This window comes from Gordionus sp. m RMFG-2023, chromosome 2, assembly GCF_954871325.1.
Source record: "Gordionus sp. m RMFG-2023 chromosome 2, tfGorSpeb1-WG-v2, whole genome shotgun sequence".
Classification (NCBI taxonomy): Eukaryota; Metazoa; Nematomorpha; class Gordioida; order Chordodea; family Parachordodidae; genus Gordionus; species Gordionus sp. m RMFG-2023.
This window is the reverse complement of record NC_088776.1, coordinates 61334586-61345668: the sequence shown is the minus strand read 5'-3', so window position 1 is coordinate 61345668 and position 11083 is coordinate 61334586. Positions and strand designations below refer to the sequence as shown.

Genomic DNA, 11083 nt, shown 5'->3' with positions numbered 1-11083 from the left:
CCCTTAAACATAAGGCTAAAGTCTAAAAATGCTAACGTCCTTTTTTGTAAAAGTCTAATATTCTTATTGTAAATATTTCAAACTATCTTTTTTTTATCTCAACATATTTTTTTCCATAATATATGGATGTATTCAAATTCCAAAATTATGTTTTTTCAGAAAAATATATATATCACGAAAATATATTAAACCTCTTAACTCGATTTCGTAAATTTCATGGTAAATTAATAATATAAATTGAATTTTTATTTTGGAAGCACCCAATATCTCCCTCACATTTTACCATTTATATTTATTATTCAATATATCTCTCATAATGGCATAAATTTCACTAGGAGCAATATATATTTAATTTTGACTCATGCAACCTACGATCTATTATTTTGTGAAAGGTGAAAATAATGTTATTAATATCTAAAGATAAGCTTAGAATATATAATCCAATCAATTATGCATATAATATTCTGAGAAGAGATTTTTTTTCATTGTATATTTACCAATCAAAATTTTTAAAATTGGTTCTTCAAAATACTGATTTTTATTATCCATCTTCAATCATTTTCTAAATTAACAACAATTACTTCTTCTAATCTACTCTGTTGAATGCCAATCAACGTTATTTTTAAATCCGGGTTATATATTTTATGAAATCTATCTCAGGTGCTTGGCGTAATAACTGTTAATTGACTAATATTATTCTATCCATTCTTAAAAGATAAATTCAATTTAGAGATGATGTTATCAAATAAAAAGTTTTAAAACTTTAACCTCACATATTTTTATATATCTAATTTATCATTATATGCTGTTTTTGAAGCAGATAAAGTTTAGATTTATAAATATTTTATATTAATTACTTCAGGGTAATTGTAGAGATTATTTTTTTCATGTTTTAGAATATAGGTGTCAATAAATATCTTTTTGAGTTATGCTCAATTTCAATTTGTGATTTAAAATTTTATCTTGTAATATATTAATGATTGTAAAAAAGAATTATCTTTTACTCTTCTGTCATATATATATTATTACCCGCAACAACTTCATCTTCCACTAAAATAAAAAAGGAGAAAATTAATATAAATAATTAAAATGTATAAAAAGTAGATTAATAATTTGCCAACATTAAAAAGTTTTTCTTTTAAAGGCAATAATTTAGCTTGGTTCTGGATAAGTCATAATATGAGTGTTATAAAGATTGGATTGACACAGTTCAATTTAATAGTCAATCAATAGTAATTATATATAATTAAAGATCTAATATATAAATAACTATTGTTTCTAATCATTCAAGCCTAGGAGCCATGTGATGGTAAAGAGTTGTAATTAAACATTATGTAGATTGTGGGTTATAGTGCTGTTAAAAATCTAGATTCAAGTCTATTTTACCAAAATAATATTGTGCAATCCTGATGATTTTGATCATGGATGGCAGAGGGTGGCTTCTAAATTTTTGGGCAAAATCTTAATCGGGCTTTTTAACAACACTAGTGTGTTAGATCTAAACTACAGGAATTTGATGAAAAGCAACATGGATCCATAGAAGAAACAAATTTTTAGATTAGGATGGATTTGAGTGTTTATTAGATATATTCCAGATTTTAACAATATTTTATATATCATATGTCCGAGAGAATAAATATTCCACTTACCTTAAATTTTAATGAGTTGCAAATAAAAATAAACATTAATATTTGACCAAAAATTATGCTTCAATATGAATTAATTTATTAAATTATTTCTTACAGATTTATTTTCTAATTGCTTTTCATCAAAATTTTTTTCACTATTTTTTGTTGGAAGATTATTCTAATCTTTATTTTATTTTTCCATGCATTTTTAAGGTAATCACATCTTAATATTTTGATTATTATCAATAATTCATTTATATTATCTGGATCAGATAAATCACTAGAGTTTATATTCAATTTAATCCAGTTCACTTGTAATAGAATATGGTTGTTTTACCATTTAATAAATACATTTAAAATATCTATTATTTTTCCTTTCTTTCTTTCTTTATTTCTTTCTTTTTCTTTTTTGCAATTTTTTCTGATTAGATATATCAATTATAATTTATCATAAAGTAAAATATTCTCACATGGTTCATCAAATACTTGTAATTAAATTAAATTTTTATCAAAAAATTTGGGTTAATTAATTTTTTTAATGTTAATCACTATAATTTACATAATTATTATATATATACTTTCATGTACTAAATTTAAAAGGCATTCAAAAATAATAAAAGATTTAATTTGATGTAATGTTAGATTTGTTTTTTGGTAAAAAATTATATATCAATACAAAATGCTGTTTTATAATTTTTTTTTACTCTTAAGTTTTGAATTCCACCCATTCCTGCTTACCACTTAAAAAATTTTGACCCGACCCGCCCACTCACAAAAGCAATATTTTAATTAAGCCTGAAAATTCATGGTGTTTTTAAATTTTTCAAAACATACTGCAATAATTTTAAATTTTTTTGTTTTTTCAATTTATTTCTCTAACTTCATATTCCTTTTAATAACAAAGGATAAATACAGTTTATAAATCGAAATTTTTATTTAGAATAAGAATGAAATTTTTTTATTTGAAATGTTTACGACTAGATTTGCTACCGAAAATAACTCACTAAAAGCCGAACAGGGCTGACAAAATTGTACTTTTTAAAGAAGAAAATGAATATTCTTGCTTACAAAACTTCAAAATATTGTCTTTTTATTTGTTTTATGAGCGATTAAACTTTTAAGTTCATCCTTTCAGCTTTCGATGTTAATGCTTCTTTAGAATCATCTAGAAACTCTGTAAATTTTTTATTTAGAATAGCTCTTTTATGAGTTTAATATAAATTAGGAAAATTATAAATGATAGTTGCCATTGATTTATGCATATCAACTTATTTTATATCATTTAGCATTTTTTAAGGTTGTTTTATATATATATCATCCTTTTCTTCTTCGATTAAAAACTTAAGACTTTTGAAATTCGGATCTAGAATTAAGCCCACTTATGTAGTGGCCGCATAATAAATCTTTATTTTAAAAGAAATCTTGATCTGTTTTATAAATTATTGATTATTATTGTGTCAAGTTCCAAGATTAACAAAAATCATATAAGCTTCATTTATTGTGGTATGTATCTAAGCATTGTTTAAATATTGAAAATTTATTTAATCGCGTATGATGTTAATAATGTGTATATAAAATTTGGCAAATAAAAGCGTGTAAAATATATGGGATTAAGAAAGAGTTTTAGATAAAAATATTTGATGAGCAAGTATTTATATATATTTTTGATTAGAAAAGATGAACAGAATTCACATTTCCAAAAAATTAAATTTAAGAATATTGTGTAGATTATATTTTCAATTGTTTTCCCTGACAATAAAATTTATGACCTAGTAGATCTCCTTGCTGGATATATTTCTTAGAATGAATTTTTGAATTATTATATTTAAAATGATTGATGTTGTTTAATCTTGTCTATTATTAAGAATAACCCAAGGGAAGTAGACTGAGTAATCAAACCTCAATTATATTAAATTCAATCTATTTAGGTTTTTCCATATAAGGAAAGCGTTATTTTATGTCAGAACAAAATATTTTAGATATTAATAACCAGAATACTGACCCTAATTTTGCTTAAAGTTTTCGAGCAAGCCAGCTATCTCACTTATAATATATATATTTTTATAAAACATATGATTGAGTAATATTTATGTGATATAAATATTGACATAGAGGTATGGATTGTTTAATTAAATCGTGTTAGTTTATCCTTGATTAGTGGAGGATTATCATAGGATGGAAGAATAATGGATGTATTATGTTGATTATGTTTAAATAGGCTCTAATGATAATTTTATCAGTATATAATCTCTTTTGAACATGTAAGTTTTATTGTGTTGATCTAAAGCGAGTCAGGCTTGTAAATATTTTTAAAAAACATTTGATTGAGTAATATTTATGTGATATAAATTGAATAGAGGTATATGATTGTTTAATCACATCGTGTTAGTATAACCTTGGTTAGTGGCTTAGGATGGGGGTGTCTTATGTTGGGATATTTAAAATAGGCTCTAATGATAATTTATTAGAAAATAATCTCTTTTGAATATGCAAGTTTGAATGAGAATGTTGCAAATTTTTTTTAGTATCTATTTATTTATCTGTCAAGGAGTATCATTTGGTTTGTCAATTCAAGATGCATCCAAGAGATGTTAATTATCATTGTATGACAACAAGGTGGAATCAAACTAACCCGTGAATTCGAGGATAGCATTAAAGCCACCACTTTGCAGGAAATGAATGGGAGTCGTCCACTTAATATCGCGCAAAAGATGGCTCAGCATAATAGTCCAGACATGATGTATAATGTGAAGCCAATGACGAATCCCGCTAAGGAAAGAACGGCTAAATGTGTACTGGATCCTGTGTTGTTTACCACTGAGACCTTATGAGAAAACTTCAGGTTTTTTTATAGCAATTTTTTATATATTTAGTATCAAGTTAATTTATAATATTTTTATATACTTTTTGTTATATATTATGATTAATGATGTTTCTGGTGAATGCCCATAAAGGAGTGGCGTGTTACAATTTTATGTCATTTTTAAGATGTATGTAATGGCTCATTAAATATAATATCAATCACTTTACAAATCGATTATCTCAGATTTTTCTAAAATTATATATATATATTAGTTAATAAAGAGTTGACGAATCCAAAGCCATCAATGAGCAATTGGTCCGGAATAAAATAATATTATAATAAAAAATATTATTATTATTTTGTGAAACAGATATTTTCGATTATGTATATTAGCATATATTAATGAAATTTTGAAAAAAATATTTTGATTTATCGGAGAAAAATTGAAAAAAATTATAATTAACTATTGTTTCTTTGGAATTTAAGTGTCATAAAGAACTTGAGTAAGTAAATAAAATATAGGAGTAAGATATTCATCTATGCTCTTTTCTCATATCTATTCTTCGGAGTTTGGTTTATAGTTTATATTTTCTCTCTTTTCCATTTCAATGATATATTTAGTTTTTTATTGAACCCGTTTAATTTTGGATTAGATTTTTTGCTTTTTTGATTTAATTATATTATTTTTTTTAATAGGAAAATGAAAAATTAAACCCCCTCTTTTATATACTATAACATTCCTTTATGAATATTTTTAATATAAATAGATTATATTTTATTAAATTTTCATGGATAATTTCAAACAAATTGCTAGTTAATTTTAAATTAAAATTAGATACTATAAAAACTTTTGATGGTATAAATTTTTTTTCAATAAAGAGAAAGATATTTCCTAAAGGATTCTCATCCTAAAACAATGAAAGTTCCGATCATAAAAAGGGAAAAATTCAATCAAAAATGAAAAGGCGAGAATAAACAATAGGCGTAGCCAAAATTTTGCTTGGGTATTAGGAGGGTTTTCCCAAATAAATTATTGACGATTTAGGTATAGCAATTGTAGCCCTTAGGCTATATTTAAGTTTTATATAAATAATTTTTCACTTTTTTTTATAATAAAATATTTTTTTTCATAATGATATATTGTGTACATTTTTGAGGCAGGGGTGGAGTTTCATATAGGGGTAAGAATTTTAGTAGCTAAAAATTATATTTACTGGAACACACTGAAATTTGCCCTTAATACCTCCCCGTTCCTTCTATTGCTACATTAAACTCAAGGATGTTATTATTATTATTATGTTACTTGGCCCGACTAAAATAATGTGCAATTTAATGATTTTCATATAATAAAAAGATGACATAAACAAATAAATTAAGATACAATTTAAAAAATTCTTACTTTCTAAAATTATAACATTCGAAAATTAAATAATAGAATTAATAGAAAAATAAATATTTTTAAATCTTCGAAAATCATTTAATAAATAAATTCCCTTAAATGTAAAATTAAAAAAATTGTTATGATTATAATTTAAATATAAAATATTTATGATTGAGATGGCAGCGGTAAGAATAAATTGTGTAAAATTAATTTCGGATAATTATCAAATATGATTTTAAAAAAGAGTGATGAATAATTTGCAAAACTTCCAAATCAAAAATACTATTACCTTGTTCTAAGACTAAATAGCAAAGTAAAATATATTTTTGAAATATAAAATGGTAAATCCGAATGTAATAAGTAATTTATATACGGTTTTATATGTTATTAAATGTAAAAATAAGTGGGAATATTTAAAAAATTGAAATTTATAAAAATTTAATAAAATAACTTACAATTTCCAACTTTTAATGTAAAATTTAAAAAAAATATAATTCTAATTTATTTAAACAAATAAATTTTTTGGAATGGAATGAGGCATGAATAAACCGATGTTGTATAATCCATTTATATTTGCTTGATATAGTATCTATGCAACTTTGCTATAATTTTATTAGAGATGAGTCACCAAACTTAAAATAACTTTGAAAAGACTCGATAAATTTTTTGACATTACTAATAAGATTAAGAGGAGCTAATCTCCATCGACATATGGTAATGCAAGTTAAAAATAATAAAAAATATGTTTTGCGATAATTTTGATTTTTTTCTAATGATAATAGCCCCAAAATTTCTGGTACCCTTGCAGTGTTTTATTTAATAAATATATTTTAAAATTACTATTCCCTTTTGCCTTTCTTTCTTTTTTTATTATTTCTCTTAATTTTGCTATTGATTATGATAATCATTTATAAAGTAAATTATTCTCACGTTCTTCCATATCTGCAAATACTTGTAAATCAATTAAAGTTTATATAGTTTTACTGAAAATTATAGCTAATTTATTTCTGAAAAACTAAAATTAACTATTATAATTTATATAATTATTATATATATACTTGGTTCTAAAATTTTAAAGGCATTCAAAAATAATTAATAATATGTAAAATGGTATTTGGTTTTGGTAAGAGCTAATATAAATAAATTATAAATCATTGCAAATGCTATCGTGTGTTATATAATTTTTAATACTTATGAGTTGTGATGAGCTCCAGAAATATTAAATCAAAAAAAATCTATTTTTTGTAAGCCACATGTTTTTATTCTAAACATATATCTTATAATATGTTTGATTTCTAAGAATTATAAACGTGTAAATTGTTTCGTGTGTCAGTGAATAAACATTTTTTTCTTTATTATTTATAAAATCAGAAGTTGATGAAATATTCGCAAAATGTTATTTTGAATCTTGGTAAAATTATATAGTTTGTAAGACTTAGGATAAATCAAATATATCTTTCTCTTTCATAAAAAATTATTATGGACTTATTAAAACTATTCTTTTTGTTTTAAAATTAAAACTTTTTATTTTATAATTTGAATTTTTATCAAGTTTAAAACTTTTCCCTTTTAGGATATTTTCTCTTATTTGATCTTATTTATTAATAAATGTTAAAGGTTATAATTATAACATTGTAACTGTTCACTTTAATCACTTATACAGAGTTTCTGTTAAGATTATAATCTAAAAAATAAGAATACATTCTAAATATAAATTTTGACTTGTAATTTTACTGGTATAAATTGATTTACAATAATGGATATCATCATTTATAAGTTATGTTTGGTTAAGATTGAATTTCTAAAATTAAATAAAAATTATTTTGATCAGAAAATGTCATAATCATAGTAGTAGGTGTTCTCTTTTGATTATTAATAAAAAACTTCATTGACAATAATAAATGAAATGCGCCTTTATTTTGAAAGTTATATTTGGTTATATTGATTGATTTGGATCGCATATAACATGATTGTTTAAGATTTACATAAAAATTTTATTTTAATAGATTTATATATTATTATAAATCCAATAAACAAAAGTGTTAAAAACAATTTTAATTTATTTAAAATTTTTAATAAAACTAAATAAATGTAACTTTAATTAAAATTATCCATTAATTTTATATATTTTATTATATCTAATTTTAAAAATTAATATAAATTAATAGCAGTTTGAAAGTTGGTCAATGATTGGAACTTTTTCTTCCTGAATTGAATCATATTTCTATTTTTAATTATTTTCCAATAACATTGATCCTTTACCTTTAAATTTTTATTATTGAAACGTATTATTGAAACGTATTAAATTATATATTTTTTATTACTATTTAAATTATATATATTTCTTTTTTTATTGAACCTTTCTTTTTCTATTAAATTTTTTAGTTTTTTGTATATTATATTTAATAATTTTTTTAATAGGAAAAATGAAAAAAAAAGTAAACCCCTTTTATCATAATATATACTAAACATTTCTAAATAAAATCCTTAGATACTTTTATAAATGTTTTCTTTATAAACGGTTTATTTTAATAAAATTTTATGGATTGAAACTTAAACAGACTACAATTTAATTTTTTATTAAAATACTATTAAAATTTTTAATAGAGTAAATTTGTTATGATAAAGTGGTTATTCAGGGTTTCTCATCCAACTGAAAAATTTCAGATTAAAAATAATAAAAGGAAGGTCCGATTAAAAAAAATATTGTTAAAAAAAAGGAAAACTGCCAATAAGAAAAGGGATAGGACAAATAAAAAATTCAGGTCATAGATAAACGAAAATTCCTATTTAAAAATAGAAAATCGTTATTTTTATATAAATTATAATTTTTTTTTCTTGTGAGACAAATAATCCTGAAATATCAATTTTTATAAATTTTGAATTTCTATCTTTCTTCTTTTTGTAAACTTATTGAGATCGCTTTACTTTTTAATAATTTTTAACTTCCCAATTTTTTTGATTTTTCTTCTAATTTCATTGTTCTCTTTTATAAATCTATTAAAAATAATTTAAATCTATTTTCATCTTTATTTTTCTATTATTTGACATTTTTTAACCATTTTCTTCCCTTTTTTCCCAAAACCAAATCTTAATACAATTGATAAAAAGAAAATTTGCGATAAATATATTTTGTCTTAATAGGGGTAATGAATAGTTTTATAGAGCATAGAATAACAGGAGAATGCTAAGAATAATTTCCAAATATGGAGCCCTATGATATAAAATTTATAAGTGTGGGAAATAATTAACGAAAAATTTAATTATTTGTTTCTAACTATCCATCTTAATTTTATGAATAAATTAAATGAAGGTACAAATAATATTAATAAAAAATATGATTGCATTTTTTGATAGGACATTTTAATTTTGGTAATTTATCATTTTTTGATCGTTTTATTTTCCCCCTTATTATAAATGAAAATTTTTTTATTAGAATGAGAAGCCTGGTAAATTTTGATTCGTTATTAAAGTATAAAGTTAATTTTATTAGATTTCCTGAATGAAATTTAATCAACAGGTTATCAAGTCATTGGTGGGTTGAATTATTTAAAACTATTTGTATATAACCTCTCCTCGATTAAAATATTTATATCATATGTATATTAAAATTATTTGCTAGTATATTATTTGTATTATTGAATCTAATATAATTTAACGTACGTTCAACAGCTTCTTCTATAAATATTTAATTTTAGTTTAGGTTAAAAAATAATTATTTAATCGTAATTCTTAAAATCTCATATAGGATACTATCCATATATTATTTTATATTGGAATATTGTTAAAACCATATTTCTTATTTTAAAAAATATATAGTATATGTTTGAGCAAATAATATGGAATTATTTTTTTAAATATCAGAAATGAGAAATTTGATTTTAACTTTTTTCCATAAATATAATATATTAATAATATAGATATCATAAAATGCTATTTGAATGGTAATTTAAAATATTTCTCATATCTGATTAAAATCAAAATTAATTCCAAAGTGGCTTAAATGACACAAGTTTATTACAAACAAAACTATTTTTTTTTAAATTATAAATAATTTTTATACAGAAATGTTTAAAAACACAACCTCATATAAATCCTTATGAACAATTAAAAATTAATTTTTTGTATAAATAAAATAAAAATTTTATACGAGCTTATTTATAATTGGAACTTCTTATAAATAAAAGTAATATAAAATAAATATTCTATACAAGCATAATTAGATAACTACTCCCATTTCCCAGAAAATTAAAAAAATTCTATTATCTATTGAAAAGTTTCTTTAGCCTGATTATTCTTTTAACTATATAAATAATCCTATTGTTTCGAATTTTTTCCTAATGTATTGATCGTTTATAATTATGTTTGCATTAAAATTTTTATTATATTTTTTCCTGCTTCCAGTATATGATATTTTATGTACCTGCAGCAGCAGCATTTCCTACTATAAATATAATTTTATATATAGTTAATAAATAATTATTTAATCATATTTAAAATCTTAGGATATCCTCTCCATAGTAAACTACCTCGTATAAAAATGAAGAACAATTTGCTTTACCTTATCGTATAAAACTTTATTTTTCATTATTTTTATACGATGAGAGAACTTTTTAACTTGCTCCTATAATAAATAAAAATCAATGATTTATTTAGATTTTGATGCATTCTCATATAAAACTTTTATTTTTAATAATTTTTTTAAAAAAATGTTTTGTTTATGAAAACATAGGCCATTATGAGAACTAAGTAAGAATCAATTTTTTTTTCCATCAGAAATTAAAAATATTTAAATATATGAAATCACAATTCAAGCATTTTAATGATGTATATATCTAAATATTATATTTAGTTTGGTAGATATATTGATAAAACCATATTTTATATAAAAAAATATATAGTATATATTTATAAATAATATGGAATTAATTTTTTATCATAAAGGAGAAATTTGATTTTAACTTTTTTCCCTTAATATAATATTCGATAAACATATCATTATCATGTCACTTGAATGGCGATTTTAAATATATAAATATTTCTCATTTCTGATTAAAAAATAATTTATTATATAATTAGTGCTCAAATAACACAAGATTTTATAAACAATACGATCTTTTTAATATTTATTATTATTATATAAGCATATTATAATTTAAATTTGAAAATAAATTACAATTTACAAAAAATTAAAATACTATAAAATTTAAAATAAATTTATATAATTAAAATATAATTTTATAAACCATAATTATATCTATTTCTATTTTA

The 11083-nt window shown here is 21.6% G+C and overlaps 1 long non-coding RNA gene across 1 annotated transcript; it reads left to right on the top strand.

The window, feature by feature from the left end:
* Window positions 1-639: 639 nt before the first annotated feature.
* Window positions 640-4863, top strand: LOC135925001 (uncharacterized). The gene is made up of 3 exons (XR_010571488.1): window positions 640-752; window positions 4177-4470; window positions 4704-4863. It is a non-coding gene; the product is annotated as an uncharacterized LOC135925001 (long non-coding RNA).
* The last annotated feature ends 6220 nt before the right edge of the window (window positions 4864-11083 follow it).